A 17,042-nucleotide genomic window follows, 5' to 3' on the forward strand; every position below is an offset into this window, starting at 1 on the left:
GTAAGGTTAGGTAACAACATATCCGCCACGCTGATCCTAAACACAGGGGCCCCTCAGGGGTGCGTGCTCAGTCCCCTCCTGTTCACTCATGACTGTACGGCCAGGCACGACTCCAATACCATCATTAAGTTTGGCAATGACACAACAGTGGTAGGCCTGATCACCGACAACGATAAGACAGCCTATAGGGAGGAGGTCAGAGACCTGACCGTGTGGTGCAAGGACAACAACCTCTCCCTCAATGTGATCAAGACAAAGGAGATGACTGTGAACTACAGGAAAAGGAGGACCAGGCACGCCCCCATTCTCATCGACGGGGCTGTAGTGGAGCAGGTTGAGAGCTTCAAGTTCCTTGGTGTCCACATTACCAACAAACTAACATGGTCCAAGCACACCAATACAGTCGTGAAGACAGCACCTATTCCCCCTCAGGAGACTGAAAATATTTGGCATGGGTCCTCAGATCCTAAAAAGGTTTTACAGCTGCACCATCGAGAGCATCCTGACGGGTTGCATCACTGACTGGTATGGCAACTGTTCGGCCTCCGACAGTAAGGCACTACAGAGGGTAGTGCGTATGGCCCAGTACATCACCGGGGCCAAACTTCCTGACATCCAGGACCTCTATACCAGGCGGTGTCAGAGGAGCGCCAAGTCTAGGTCCAAGAGGCTTCTAAACAGCTTCTACCCCCAAGCCATAAGCCTCCTGAACATCTAATCAAATGGCTACACAGACTATTTGCATTGCCCCCCCCCCCCCCCCCCTACGCTGCTGCTACTCTGTTATTATCTATGCATAGTCACTTTAATAACTCTACCTACATATACATATTACCTCAATTACCTTGACACCGGTGCCCCCGCACATTGACTCTGTACCGGTACCCCCTGTATATAGCCCCGCGATTGTTATTTACTGCTGCTCTTTAATTATTTGTTATTCTTATCTCACACCTTTTTGGGGGGTATTTCTTAAAATGGCATTGTTGGTTAAGGGCTTGTAAGTAACCATTTCAGTGTAAGGTTGTATTCGTACCATGTGACAAATACAATTTGATTTGATTTGATTTGAAAAGCTCCCTGGTCTTTGTAGTTGAATCTGTGCTTGAAATTCAATACTTGACTGAGGGACCTTATAGATGTTGTATGTATGGTGGACAGAGGAAGGGGTAGTCATTCAAAAATCATGTCAACACCAAGTTTTTTCCACAAATGAGTCCATAACTTATGTAATTTGATAATCCATATTTGTTTCTGAACTAATTTAGGCGTGCCTAAACAAATGGCATGAATACTTATGCAACAACTATATTTTAGTTATTTACATTTTAATAATTTGTAAACATTTGTAGACTGTTCTTTTCACTTTGACATTATGTATTTTGTGTAGATCAACTACAATTAAAAAATTAAAATCTATATCAATCCCACTTTGTAATGCAACAAAATGTGAAAAAAGTCCAAGGTGTAAACTTTCTATAGGCACGGTATACATTTCAAATTGTTTACCTGACATAAACCTCAATGTCTATTTGCAAAGCTGATCATTGAATTAATTGTAATGCTTAGTGAGCTGCTTGTAAATAGAGATTTTGTGTTCTCCTTATGGAGTGTCTGTCATATAAAGACTTACCGAATAGAGGATAATGAGCCATTCATTATATTATTCAGAGGACCACAACACGCAAACAAAAACAATATCCCCGATATTCCAAGCCCCTGCAGTTGTGTGTCACGGATCCCTCTGGAACTTTCATTACGCACACCTGGCTCCTATTCCCAGTGATGAATAATTGTGTATGTGTGTCCTTGGTTCACCATCGTCCTGTCGATTATTGTTTTAATGTCCGTTGGTGTGTGTGAGTATCTGTGCTGTGTGTTTTGGCTTTCGTGCCATTGTGGATTGCGCAGATGATTACGGGTCTCGTCCTTTGTGTTAATCATTGTGTGCTTGTGTTAATTATTAGTGGTACTCCTCGCTCTTTTGTTTTGGTTTTCTACCCTGTGTTTTGTATTGTATTTGTTTGGTCTTCTTCTCCGTGCCTTTACACGGCACACTGTAATTTGGGTGTAATAAAAAAAAACTTGCACATTCCTGCGCCTGTCTCCCAAATCATTCATACCAACGTGACATTGTGTTATTTGTCATGATGACAAATGACGTGGATGATTGTGTTAGCCTGCTAATGCATGTGTTGTGAGTGTTGGCAACAGTTGGCAACAGCTCAATAGGTTTAGGTTAGTACATGATACTCAAAGTTTCCCTATACCTATAATGAGGTTGCTACAACCTCGCCTATGAAGGAAAGTTTACAACGTAGGTGACAGACATTGACACAATCAAATCCGCCTTACACAATATTGACTGCATCTAGCTGATCTTGGTTTTAGTCATTAGGTCAACAGTTGCAAACAAGAGTTTCTATTGGAACAAATTCAGGTATGTTTATTCCCATTTCATTCTGTTTAATAAAAGTTTTTCAACCGAATCTGCGGAATGAATGAATACACCCCAGGTCACACGGAAACAAATACTTTCATAGCAGCCACATACCAACAGCATGATCATTTTGCTCATTATAGAATTCCTTTTTGCATCTACGCGCTCTCCTTCACTCACCTTTTCCCTTCACTTGTGCACTTCAGTGCACAACACATCAGCTGTCTGTGACCAGGCGAAAGAAACATTCCAAGCCAAACCTTTATATCCTAACCTCTAACCGTTACACACGGCCTACATTATTCTCACCATATTAGCTAACGTCATAGCTAGCCAACATAGCTACTAGAACCAATGTGTTAGTAAACCTGCTACAATCATGCAGTACAGTGTACAGTCAGCAAGCATTTCAGCAGTTACACCAAAAGCTTACCTTGACCTTAAGAGTTCCAGTGTTGGATAGCCATCGCCAGCTAGACAACATAGCATCCCTCTCTGTTTGAGCCAGGTGTTTGAGTAGGATAAACTAGCTAGCTGAAAGTGAAAAAAAAGACAATTAAATATAGCTAGCTCTCTCTCTCCTGCTTCTCCTTCATTTTAAGTAAATTAATTTGTTCACAACTGTTTCTCTTTCTCTCTCTTTGAGTCAACTACTCACCACATTTTATGCACTGCAGTGCTAGCTAGCTTTAGCTTATACTTTTAGTACTCGATACATTCTCTGATCAATTGATGTCAGTGATGTAACGTCCTCCGGAAGTTGTCATAATTACTGTTTAAGTCTATGGAAGGGGGTGAGACCATGAGCCTCCTAGGTTTTGTATTGAAGTCAATGTACCCAGAGGAGGATGGAAACTACCTGTCCTCCAGCTACACCATGGCTTGCGTAGACCTTAATTGCAAAACAGTGTGTTTTAATCAATAATTTGGTAACGTGAATATATTTAGAATAGTTTTATCTAAAAAGGATAACTTTTTTAATGTTTTACTATTTTTATTATTATTCCTCCTCTGAGGAGCTTCCACTGATCAATAACCTTATTTCGCTTGACCTGTTTTCTGTCTTCTATGCTACTGACGACAATGCGATTCAGTTCATAAAAAATGACTTTGGTTTCTCTTGAGTGCTTTACTGATGCTGCGGCCTCTGCTGGTTTTGGGGGTTATCATCAAAATCAATGGTTTTTCGACCAATAGCCTTTTGAAATACAATTCTTGTCCTCGGAGTTGAAATCTACAGCCGTTTATGAATTGTACCCCATTGTTTCAGCTTGTTTACTTTGGTGCAGCCAGTGGTCCAAGAAGCCACTGTCTGTGTTCTGTGATAACAAAACTATTGTTAATATCCTTAATAAGAGTTGTTCCTCGGTTCTCTTAATACATTTCTAAGGCGTTTCATTTGGACATGCTTCACAAATAATTTTTGCCTAAAAACCATTCATACTTTTGATCTGCAGGAGTTCCGGAAATTGAGCCCTGAGGCATTGCAAAAACGGTTTTACCTGTCCAGAATTCAAGCTCACAGTGCTAGATTAGACCCTACCCTGCAGATCTTACCTTACCGAAATGGGTTTGTCAAAAACGACATTAAAAACCTATGTTTCAGCCTGGTCATATTTCTCCTCCTTTTGTGCTGTATTTTCCGTTCATGTTCTCCCTCTCAATATACAGTTAATGTTGGAAGTTTACATACACCTTAGCCAAATACATGTAAACTCAGTTTTTCACAATGCCTGACATTCAATCCTAGTAAAAATTCCCTGTTTTAGGAAAGTTAGGATCACCACTTTATTTTAAGAATGTGAAATGTCCGAATAATAGTATAGTGAATGATTTATTTAAACAAAAATAAACAAAATAAAAATAAAAATAAACAAAAATAGAACTGTTTGGCCATAATGACCATCGTTATGTTTGGAGCAAAAAGGGGGAGGCTTGCAAGCCGAAGAACACCATCCTAACCGTGAAGCATGGGGTGGCAGCATCATGTTGTGGGGGTGCTTTGCTGCAGGAGGGACTGGTGCACTTCACAAAAAAGATGGCATCATAAGGAGGAAAATTATGTGGATATATTGAAGCAAAAGCTTGGTCGCAAATGGGTCTTCCAAATGGACAATGACCCCAAGCACACTTCCAAAGTTGTGGCAAAATGGCTGAAGGACAACAAAGTCAAGGTATTGGAGTGGCCATCACAAAGCCCTGACCCCAATCCTACAGAAAATTTGTGGGCAGAACTGAAAAAGTATGTGCGAGCAAGTTGGCCTACAAACCTGACTCAGTTACACCAGCTCTGTCAGGAGGAATGGGCCAAAATTCACCCAATTTATTGTGGGAAGCTTGTGGAAGGCTACCCGAAATGTTTGACCCAAATTAAATAATTTAAAGGCACCAAATACTAATTGAGTGTATGTAATCTTCTGACCCACTGGGAATGTGATGAAAGAAATACAAGCTGAAATAAATCATTCACTCTACTATTATTCTCACATTTCACATTCTTAAAATAAAGTGGTGATCTTAACTGACCTAAAACAGGGAATTTTTACTTGGATTTACTGCATTTGTTTATGCGGATACATAAATTATCAGGTAATGACTACAGATCACAGGAGGTTAGTGGCACATTAATTGGGGAGGATGGGCTCGTGGTAATGGCTGGAGCAGAATAAGTGGAATGGTATCAAATACATCAAATACATGGTTTCCATGTGTTTGATGACATTCCATTTGTTACTTTCCAGCCATTATTATAAGCCGTCCTCCCCTCAGCAGCCTTCACTTCTACAGATATAATATATTTATGAAAATATGTGGATTCGTTCATGCCTAAGTATAAAAGCTTAGATATGTCAGCATCTTAACACATACACTTTCTGGAGTTAGAATATTCTACAAATATGTAAGTGGGTTTAGCCGCATAATAAATAATAATAAAGTATGTGAACACCCCTTCAAATGAGTTGATTTGGCTATTTCAACCACACCCGTTGCTGACAGTTGTATAAAATCGAGCACACAGCCATGCAATCTCCATAGACAAACTTTGGAAGTAGAATGGCCTTACAGAATTTTCAACGTGGCACCGTCATAAGATTCCATACTTCCAGCAAGGCAGTTCGTCAAATTTCTACCCTAATAAAGCTGCCACGGTCAACTGTAAGTGCTGTTATTGTAAAGTGGAAACGTCTAGGAGCAATAACGGCTCAGCCATGTAGTGATAAGCTCACAGAACAGGATTACTGAATGCTGAAGCGCGAAGCGCATAAAAATCATCTGTCCTCAGTTACAACACTCACTACCGAGTTCCAAACTGCCGCCTGGAAGCAACGTCAGCACAAGTACTGTTTGTCGGGAGCATCATGAAATGGGTTACCATGGCCGGTTTGTCAAGATCGGTGTGGAATAACTTGACTGGCCTGCACAGAGCCCTGACCTCAACTCCATTGAACACCTTTGGGATGAACTGGAACGCCGACTGCAAGCCAGACCCGACCTCACTAATGCTCTTGTGGTTCCTGAGCAATGTTCCAATATCAAGTGGAAATCCTTCCCAGAAGAGTGGAGGCTGTTATAGCAGCAAAGCAGGGACCAACTCCATATTAATATCCATGATTTTTTTAGGAGATATACGACAAGCAGGTGTCCACATACTTTTGGTCATGTAGTGTATCTCAGATATCCAGATATCTCTCTGGACTCATACGGTAGCAGGGAGATTTCATAGGTTCAGATTGCATGCATGTAGAACCTGTCCCATTACTGAGAATATCCTAGCTCCATATATTAAATTAAGGATATGCATATTTGGAGCATGTCTACTCCTTATATCAAATAAAATGTCAGCTATCCAGAAATACAGTACCAGTCAAAAGTTTGGACACACCTATTCATTCACCTACTCATTGTTCTCAACTGGCCTACCTGGTTAAATAAAGGTGAAATACATTTTCTTTATTTTTACATTGTAGAATAATAGTGGAGACATCAACACTATGAAATAACACATATGGAATCATGTAGTAACCAACAAAAGTTAAACAAATCAAAATATATTTCAGATTCTTCAAAGTAGCCACCCTTTGCCTTGATGACCGGTTTGCATACTCTTGGCATTCTCTCAACCAGCTTCACCTGGAAGCTTTTCCAACAGTCTTGTAGGGGTTCCCAAATTTGGTTTTCTAGCCGATGCTTGGCATTGCACATGGTGATCTAGGCTTGTGTTCGGCTGCTCGGCCATGGAAACCCTAACTTGTTTGAAAGGTAGACGTTTTTGCAAATGTATTAAAAATAAGATACTTAAATATAACATTTACATAAGTATTCAGACCCTTTACTCAGTACTTTGTTGAAGCACCTTTGGCAGCGATTACAGCCTCAAGTCTTCTTGGGTATGATGCTTCAAGCTTGGCACACCTGTATTTGGGGAGTTTCTCCCATTCTTCTCTATAGATCCTCTCAAGCTCTGTCATGTTGGATGGGGAGTGTCGTTGAACAGCTATTTTCAGGTCTCTCCAGAGATGTTCGGTCGGGTTCAAGTCCGGGCTCTGGCTGGGCCACTCAAGGACATTCATAGACTTGTCGCGATGCCACTCCTGCTGTTGGCTGTGTGGTCTGGAGCAGGTTTTCATCAAGGATCTCTCTGTACTTTGCTCCGTTCATTTTTCCCTCAATCCTGACTAGTCTCCCAGTCCCTGCCGCTGAAAAACATCCCCACATCATGATGCTGCCACCACCATGCTTCACCGTAGGGATGGTGCCAGGTTTCCTCAAGACGTCACGCTTGGAATTCAGGCCAAAGAGTTCAATCTTGGTTTCATCAGTCCAGAAAATGTTGTTTCTCATGGTCTGAGTGTCATGCCCTGAGAGAGCCATTGTTTATCTATGGTGTAGTAGGTCAGGGTATGACTAGGGGGTGATCTAGTATTTCTATGTCTATGTTGTGTTCTAATTTCTGTTCTATGTTGGTGTTTTGTATGATTCCCAATTAGAGGCAGCTGGTAATCGTTGTCTCTAATTGGGGATCATATTTAAGTAGTTATTCTTCCCACCTGTGTTTGTGGGATCTTGTTTATGTGTAGTGCGTATTCACAGTCCAGAGCTTCCGGCGATGGTTCACAGTCCAGAGTTTTCAGAGGTTCGGAGCTTCTAGACATGTCGTCCAGTCCCGCTCCATGGCAGGAGCCTTCCTCTGCGCCGATGCCCAGTCCAAGCACGGTGTTCAGTCCTGTTACATGGTCAGAGCCTAGGTACTGCCACGCCCTGGCAATAGAGATACTGTCACGCCCTGGCCATAGAGAGCCATTGTTTCTCTATGGTGTAGTAGGTCAGGGCTTTGTGAGCACTCCATTGTCTTCACGTTTCGTTCAAATAAATAAATAAAACAATTCTTTTTTTTTTGTTGTGCTTTTTCGGTTAATAAACATGAGGAAACCATATCACGCTGCACCTTGGTCCGGTGACACAGAGTCTTTGGATGCCTTTTGGCAAACTCTAGGCGGGCTGTCATGTGCCTTTTACTGAGGAGTGGCTTCCGTCTTGGCCAGTCTACCATAAAGGCTTATTGGTGGAGTGCTGCAGAGATGGTTATCCTTCTGGAAGGTTCTCCCATCTCCAGAGAGGAACTCTGGAGCGCTGTCAGAGTGACCATTGGGTTATTGTTCACCTCCCTGACCAAGGCCCTTCTTCGATTGTTCAGTTTACCTGGACGGCCAGCTCTAGGAAGAGTCTTGATTGTTCCAATCTGCTTTCATTTAAGAATGATGGAGGCCACTGTGTTGTTGGGGACCTTTTAGTACCCTTCCCCAGATCATTGCCTCGACACAATCCGGTCTCGAAGCTCTACGGACAATTCCTTTGACCTCATGGCTTGGTTTTTGCTCTGACATGCACTGTCAACTGTCAACCTTATATAGACAGGTGTGTGCCTTTCCAAATCCTATCCAATCAATTGAATTAACCACAAGTGGACTCTAATCAAGTTGTAGAAACATCTCAAGGATTATCAATGGAAACAGGATGCACCTGAGCACCATTTCATGTGTCATAGCAAAGGGTCTGAATACTTCTGGAAATAAGGTATTTCTGTTTTTTTTATTTAATACATTTGCAAAGCTTTCTAAAAACCTGTTTTCACTTAGTCATTATAGGGTATTGTGCGTAGATTCATGAGGAAATGTTTTTATTCAATCAATTTTAGAATAAGGCTGTAACATAACAGAATGTGGAAAAGGTCAATGGGTCCGAATACTTCCTGAATGCACTGTAACTTAAGCCCCATGAGCTTAGTTCAATCTTCATACGCCACCAGAACCTACATTTTGTTTTACACATTTGTTTGTAAACAATGTAATTGTAAACAAATACTATATAGCCTCAAAACATGGTTAAGACTATAATTTGTACAGTATATCATGGATGGTCAGTCCTTGTATCCGTAGCTCTCTCTATTCATTTTTGGAAACATTTACCCAGCCCCATTCTTCAGCTGTTTGCCAAAACATTAGCAGGGTAACCGCTTTGTTATTGTTTGAACTCCAGATTGCCCCTTTAACATTTTGGTATTTTTTCCTTGATAATTTTAGTATTTGTAGATGTGCAACAATATTTGACATCATCCACCAGAATTATATTAATTTCACCTATTGGTAAAGTTTTGCATGGGTATGCTTACTTCACTGCTTTCAAATGCTTGTTAACCGTCCAAGGAGCAAAACTTTTAACAACATTGAGGTAAAGAAATCAGTCATTCACACAGTATAGACTGTGGTCTTTTCTGCAATGGGGAACTGCAGTATGATTCAGATTTTTTTTTCTTCTTATCAGTGTAAACCTGCTAGCACGGATCATTGATGCTGTAACCTTTGAAAGAAAACCCACAGAAGAGCAATGTTGAAAAATGTTAGCAATACTTACACAATTATTTGAATTAGAGACAAAGCCTTAACGTTGACCTGGAATGCCTTAATACTCGAGCCTATAACATTAATCCTTCCCATTTTAAAGCATTAGTAAGCCTTCTGTGGGGGTGTGTAATTTAAAGTTATAGTGTCAGAAGGTGAACACAACACAAGGTCAACTAAGTGTGAGCGGGTGGGGAAATGATTTACAGTAAAAGCCATAAGGTCTCTGAATCATGAAGAGGATTATGCTTGTTTGTCGTGAGAGAAGATCATGGTGTCTTGTCTTCAGATCCTCACTAAGTAAACTATAGCAATTCATTAGTGTATGTTGAATTACTGTAATGCACCCTAAAAAACAACATCCTCTTGGCTCTTTAAAACATACATTTAATTACATTGGAGTAGCACAGCACTCCTCTGCATTTTCTGTCCCCATTGTCCTCTCTCAAGTACAAATATTGTCCTTTCACTCCACAGCAGAAAGTGCATTACCAGGGAGAATAAACGTCAGCAGATTCCTTACATCGTTACTACATGGTCGTCTTTTCCACCATGCTCCCTCTAGCGATGCGGCATCGGGAAGGTAGCCATGTCCTTTTAATTAGAGGTCTTTACCTTTCGGACACCACAGACTCGCATAGCTTAGTCTCTCAAAACTTACTGTTAACGTAGTCGGCCAGCCATGTGTAGTTACAGTATGTGTAGTTGTATAGTATGTTATGAATCCTTTATGGACTCCATACTTCCATACTTCGTTGAAACTAATGTTGTTATTTAGGAGTCACATCGAGCCCTGCTGACAAGCAAACATCGACCATGCTGTTTTCCCCTGCTATTCATAGTCATTAAATAATGAAAGAAGGCCATTTGGTTTGTCAATAATTCATAACACGATACAAGTAATCTGTGGGCCAGAACCTTGAAGGTAGAGATGACTAAGAGCTGAAAGTCAGGTCAACTCTGGACCCACAAAAGATGGTGTGAAGACAATTACAAACTGCTGGAGTGTAAATACCCCAATCTCAAAATGAGTTTGGAAAGGGACAAAACAATAATAAGCTGTTTCATCTAATTCTCTCTCAAGTCAGTTCACCCACGTCCTCCTCAAAAGTTAAGGGCAGAATTGCTGATCCAACAAACAGCTAAATTTGATAACAGCTCAAATGGGATATGCAGACTCACAAGAGTCTTTGTATTGTCTTGCCACTGCAGTATTTTATCATAACAAAAGTGCCACAATGCTGGCAGAGTAGATGATGCACCACTTTCCTGCCTTTACATGACATAAATCAGTGTGTGTGTGCGTGTGTGTGTGTGTGTGCGTGCGTAGGTGCGTGCGGGACTGAGTGAGTGAGTGAGTGAATGAGTCCACCCCCTGAGACACCCAAAGACAAAATATCAAAGCTTCCAGGTCGGCTGAGCTTCTTATCCCTCTCATCACAATGTACCCTGCCTTGATCTCTGTCTTCTATTCCTTTTCCCTACCACTGTTTTCACCGCTCCCTTGGTAACTGGGGAATGACAAGGTGCATGATGGGTATCCCAAAAGTGACACCGTTGAACTAAGGAAAGTAAAGATAAAGACGCCTTGCCTTGAACATGCTTTCACATTACAAATACACAATGGATACACAACTGAAACGGATACACAATCATTTCCACCATAACTTCTGCTTCTTAGCCATTAGCTGATCATAATCAAAGTTATAGCATTAAAAAGCCATTCTTCCCTCAGAATCTTTAGCTACTGTATGAGAATAACTCAGTACTGATATGGGTAAAATAAAATATTTCACCATCCTTAAATTAATCAAGGGATTGGCTGCTGCCAAATGCTTAACGTGTGTCTCTTATCTTTCCTTTGGTTCCATGATTTCTATTGAAAGGAGTGAGATCACTGTGTATTTGTATGGCCTTGGCCTAAATACTCCCATCACCTCTCTAGAGAGCCACATCTAGGAGATGTGTGGGTCTGTTTGCCCCCAAAACACTTACAAGATCCCTGGGAGCTTTGACCTACTTGTCGTGCTCCTGGTAAGGCAAGCTGTTCAACCATAGCCAATCCACATATAGAGGGATTCTCTAACACTGAAGCTCTCCGTCAAAAGAAACATGCAATATTCAAGTCATAGAGCATGCCACCTTTGTGGAACTGTCATTTGCTAAAAGAAGTCAAGTATAGTGTTTTATTTGGACTGTTGTATGTTCTTGTATGTGTTTTCTTTATCTATATGCATTTTGTCTGTTGTTTACCAGGCTCACTTGAAAAAGAGACCTGGGTTTTATTGTTCGCTCCCTGTATAAATAAAGGTTAAATAAATGAAAAATACCAAAAATGTAGGGCATGTTCAGAGAACTTCAGACTGGCTTCAACAGGAAGGCTGACAGACAGCCTGTCATCATTTGTAAAGATCCATTTGCGACACATTGCCGGTGGTCCTCTAAGGTCCCAACCAAGGAAAGTATTGCAAAATATTTGAATACCTTGAGACCTTTCCCAATTCATGTGATTCTCTTGATGCATGGCCACTGTACAGTATTCATAAAGGTTAGGTTTGACTTAGTTAGATGTTGTATTTCTTCTAAATGTACATGAATGATTCTAAAGGTGTGATATTTCAAAGGATTACTCAATGTTATACATGGCATGCATGTGTCACTTTCTATGTTGCTGTATGATATATTGTAAGTATTATCATTATGTATTATGTATCTGTTTTAACACAAGTTATAAAGGCAAGTGGTTCTGAAATTATTTATGGAACAAAAACCCTCTTAAATCTCTCTCTTTTTCTCTCTCTCTCTCTCGCTAGGCTACCCACCCTGCTCCGTGAGCAAGTGGTACATGCCAACAGCTAACCCATTCTACAAGGGGTGGGGGTTGGTTATTGCTTCGAAGGAGAGACTCCCATATAAACACAATCACAGATGTCTTTGTCCAAGCTGTCTGCCTCTCTCTCTCCCTCTGCCAGATTCTAATCACTAGCACCAGCACTGAGAGAGATGGAGAGAGAGCAGAGAGAAAGAGGGGAGGAAGAGAGAGAAAGAGAGAGAAAGAGAGGGGAGTGAGAGCAAGCAAGAAAGCTGAGAGAGCTGAGAAAGGGGGGAGAGAGAGCAAGCAAGAGAGGGAGAGAGCTAAGAGAGAGGGAGAGAGAGCGATAGCTGTGAAGAGAGAATGAGCAAGAGAGAGTATGTATACTACAGAATCCACTGCCTTCTCTACTATTCCCACATCTCTGTGCTTGTGAACTGGAGCAAGGAGTGAATCTCAGGAGCATGTTTTGCGGGTGTATTTTGGGACTGTCAGCTACAATGTTGGCATGAAATTAAATGAAAAAAGGCTTTGAATCTGTCTGTCTTGGAGGTGGAAAAGAGCTTGGAAACATAGAAAAGCAAACTATTTCATAGACTGAATTGGATTTAACGCAACAAGGAAAATGCTGTCAAACTGGAGTTACAATTAAACCTTAAGGTAAGTTCTAATCTCAACTTCAACAGTCGCAGTGAAGAGGGATACAGCCATGTACAGGTGTTGAACTCCTCTGTGTGTTCTGTGTTATTTTGGTGCTGTCACAAAGGGACATGTTGCAGACCAAAGTATTATGTGTCAATGGTCCAATGGGTTTGCAGGGTCAGCCTGGCCTCAAAGACAAGACGTAACATAGTAATTGTAAATCTGTGACACTCAAATTAGTATGATATGTTACATTTCGTATGGTAGAAGGGTAGAATGTACAGAAACTTGTTACAAATTATGGAGTGAGCCATGATTTACCAAATAATATTTTGAAATAGGAAGCAAAGTACTTTAAACATATATTTTCATTTCAGTCTCTTCCATCTCCACTACCTGAAGTTAATTGTAAGGATTTTTTTCTAATAATAGTGTCAAATTAACAGCTATACAGAAACACTAATGTCAAGGCCTAATTACAGAGGAGGAGCTTTTAGATGCAATTAAAGCTTTCAAATCCGGGAAAACTCCAGGGCTGGAAGGCATACCAGTTCAGGTATATCAAATATTTCTTTATGTTCTCAGAACCGTTATTAACATGTTTTAACCACTCCTATAAAAACGGTAGACTATCAGATACTCAGCAATAAGGTCTGATTTCACTGCTACTGGAACAGCACCCAGGTGGTAAATATAAAGATCCATAAACTGGAGACCCTTTACACTACAGTGTTGTGATGCCAAAATCCTAGCAAAATGAACAGCGCATAGAATTAACAAGGTATTGTCGGATATTATTCATTTTTACATGGATGATACATTGGGGATAATATAAGACAGGTGTCACGTTCGTCATAAGGAGTAGACCAAGATGCAGCGTGGTATGTTTCCATCCTTTATTTTGGAAATGAAAACTTCAAAGAACAAAACAACAAAACGAACAAACGAAACGTGACGCTAATAATAATGCTCACAGGCTACAAGATCCCACAAAGCACAATGGGAAAATGGCTACCTAAATATGATCCCCAATCAGAGACAATGATAAAAAGCTGCCTCTGATTGGGAACCATATCAGGCACCATAGAAATACAATTCCCCTAGATAACCCACCCTAAATCACACCCTGACCCAACCAAAATAGAGAATAAACAGCTCTCTATGGTCAGGGCGTGACAACAGGTACTGAAAACAATAGAACACTATGAAAAATCTGGAAAACCAGGCCTGGTATTAAAGCTGATCTACCCCCTAGGATTTTTAAAAAATACAATAAAAAAACATATAACACATCTATTGCAAATTCGTAGTATATTGTTCACAAATTCATACATACCATACAAAACGTAAGATATCATACTAGATGGAGGGACATAGGGATAGACGTAACATGGTAAACATAAATCTGAGTCCAGGTTGGTGAAGCATCCATTTCAATCAGAATGTATATTAAAAAAAAATGTGTTGTCTAGATTTTGTGTTGCATTGTCATTTAAACAACATTCTCTGACCTGTTGACCTCCCACCATCTTTGTAGTACCATTTGAAAGGTGAAATGTCTATTTTATTCCTAAGTAAACCATGACACCCATCCTGTATTCAAGAGCATGTTGTGTTTCATTGTTCAACCGATGGCGGGCACAACACACAACCTTAGATGATGTTAAACAGAATCTAAGCTACAACATATGTGAATATGGAAAACAAATCTGAGGTCACGCATGAAGATAAAAGAAAATAGATACTCTTTATTAAAAATATATATATTTTCAGAAATTATAAAATGGTTAGACAACCCTGTTTGTAAGCTTTTAAATTATATCAAACTCAACAGTTTATATTTTTCTGCGATGATGACATGGATGTCTCATGGTATGCAAAATGGGTTAACTTTGAGCTCTTTTATCTCTTGATTGTTTTGGCATTCAAGAACAAAAAGTCACTTTCTGAGCACTTCTACAATGGGTAATGTGTATGGAAGGTTTTGTTCAAATGGACTTAGCTAGCAGGCTAAAAGTGTAACCCAACACTTACACTGAGCAAAAGGGTCCATATCAGGGGACATCTTTACATGTTTTTGATATTCTAAAGATATTCTAAACAATTTCTAATACATGTTTTGAGTTTTCTGGATATGCACCAAATCCTGACAAATTCTGAATCCAGCTGTGTCTTTTAGATATAGCATACAGTGCCTTCAGAATGTATTCACACCCCTTGACTTTTTCCACATTTTGTTGTGTTACAAAGTTGGATTAAAAGGGATTTAATTATCATATTTGGTCAACAATCTACACAAAATACTCTGTAATGTCAAAGTGGGAGAAAAATTCTAACATATTAATGAAAATAAAACACTAATATATTTTGATTAAACACATTTGGCAGCGATTAGAGTCTTTTTGTGTACATTTCTAAGAGATTTTCACACAATTGTACAATAATTTGCCCATTATTCTGTTTATAATTCTTCAAGATCTGTCATGTTGGTTGTTGATCGTTGCTAGAAAGCCATTTTCAAGTTTTGCCATAGATTTTCAAGCCAATGTAAGTCAAAACTGTAACTAGTCCACTCAGGGACATTCAATGTCGTCTTGGCAAGCAACTCCAATGTAGATTTGGCCATGTGTTTTAGGTTATTATCCTGCTAAAAGGTGAATTCGTCTCCCAGTGTCTGTTAGAAAGAAGACTGAAGCAGGTTTTCCTCTAGCATTTTACCTGTGCTTAGCTCTATTCTGTTTCATTTTATCATCAAAAAAACTCCCTTGTCCTTGCTGATGACAAGCATAACCATAACATGATGCAGCCACCGCCATGCTTGAAAATATGACGAGAGGTACTCCGTGATGTGTTGTCGCCAAAATAATGCTTTGTATTCAGGACCAAAATTGTATTTCTTTGCCAAATTTTTGACAGTATTTCTTACATGCCTTGTTGCAAACAGGATGCATGTTTTAGAATATTTGTATTCTGTACAGGGTTCCTACTTTTCATTTTGTCATTTAGGTTAGTATTGTGGAGTAACTACAATGTTGTTGATCCATCCTCAGTTTTCTCATATCACAACCGTTAAACTGCAACGGTTTTAAAAGTGAAATCCCTGAGCAGTTTCCTTCCTCTCCAGCAACTGAGTTAGGAAGGGCACCTGTATCTTTGTATTGACTGGGTGTATTGATACACCATCCAAAGCGTAATTAATAACTTCAGCATGCCCAAAGGGATATTCAGTGTCTGCTTTTTTATTTATAGGGTTACCAATCGGTACCCATCTTTGCGATGCATTGTAAAACCTTCCTGGTCTTTGTGGTTGAATCTTTGCTTGAAATGCACTACTCAATTCAGAGACCTTACATATAACTGTATATATGGGGTACAGAGACAGGGTAGTCATTCAAGAATTATGCTAAACACTATTATTGCACACAGACTGAGTCGATGCAACTTATTATGTGATTTGTGAAACATATTTTTACTCCTGAACCTATTTAGGCTTGCCATAACAGGGTGGTTGAATACTTTTCAGCTTTTTAATTTCTACAAACTAAATTACACTTTGACATCATATGTGTGTAGATCAGTAACACAAAATCTCAATGTAATCCATTTTAAATTCTGTCTGTAACACAACACAATGTGGAAAAAGTAAAAGGGTGTGAATACTTTCTGAAGGCACTGTATATGATATTGGGATTACTAATATCACACAAGCATTTTCTACGGCCGGAAATGGACTCATTCAATATCCTGAGATATGTGACATCCTATTTTCTCTCTTCATGTTGACAAATACTAACTGTATATGTAGCATATCTGTGTTTTCTCAGCACCTTCAAGATAGGAAGCTATATTGAGTCCAGATATGCATCTCTTGGCTAAGGTCCATATCCAAATCTTTATATGTTTTTTGATATGCTGAAAATAAGGACGATTTCTGCTGCATTTCTGAGTTTTCAGTACATGCTCAATAATTTGACAAATATGAAATCCATATTTTTCTTTCATGCACAAATCATTTTTGGATTCCCTCCAGATAACAGACATGGTATGACCAGATATGGACTAATTGGCTATTATGAGATAGGACTATATGGACATCCCATTTTCTCTATATGTTGACAAATACTGCCAGTAGTACAGTGCATTTGGAAATTATTCGTTACATTACAGCCTTTTTCCCCTCATCAATCTACATACACACAGTACCCCATAATGACAAAGGGAAAAGAGGTTTTTAGAAATCTGGGCAAAT

At 39.8% G+C, this 17,042-nt stretch overlaps 1 protein-coding gene across 3 annotated transcripts in view; it reads left to right on the forward strand.

The window, feature by feature from the left end:
- The first annotated feature begins 12,250 nt into the window (after positions 1–12,250).
- The window catches only part of LOC110537644 (galactosylgalactosylxylosylprotein 3-beta-glucuronosyltransferase 1), a 50,425-nt gene continuing 45,633 nt past the window's right edge, over positions 12,251–17,042 (forward strand). For all 3 annotated transcript variants that reach the window (XM_021623839.2, XM_021623844.2, XM_021623845.2), the window contains exon 1: positions 12,251–12,811. The gene's annotated coding sequence lies outside the window, so the exon portion shown is untranslated. The remainder of the gene's footprint in view (positions 12,812–17,042) is intronic.

This window comes from Oncorhynchus mykiss, chromosome 12 (genome assembly GCF_013265735.2).
Source record: "Oncorhynchus mykiss isolate Arlee chromosome 12, USDA_OmykA_1.1, whole genome shotgun sequence".
NCBI classification, from domain to species: Eukaryota; Metazoa; Chordata; class Actinopteri; order Salmoniformes; family Salmonidae; genus Oncorhynchus; species Oncorhynchus mykiss.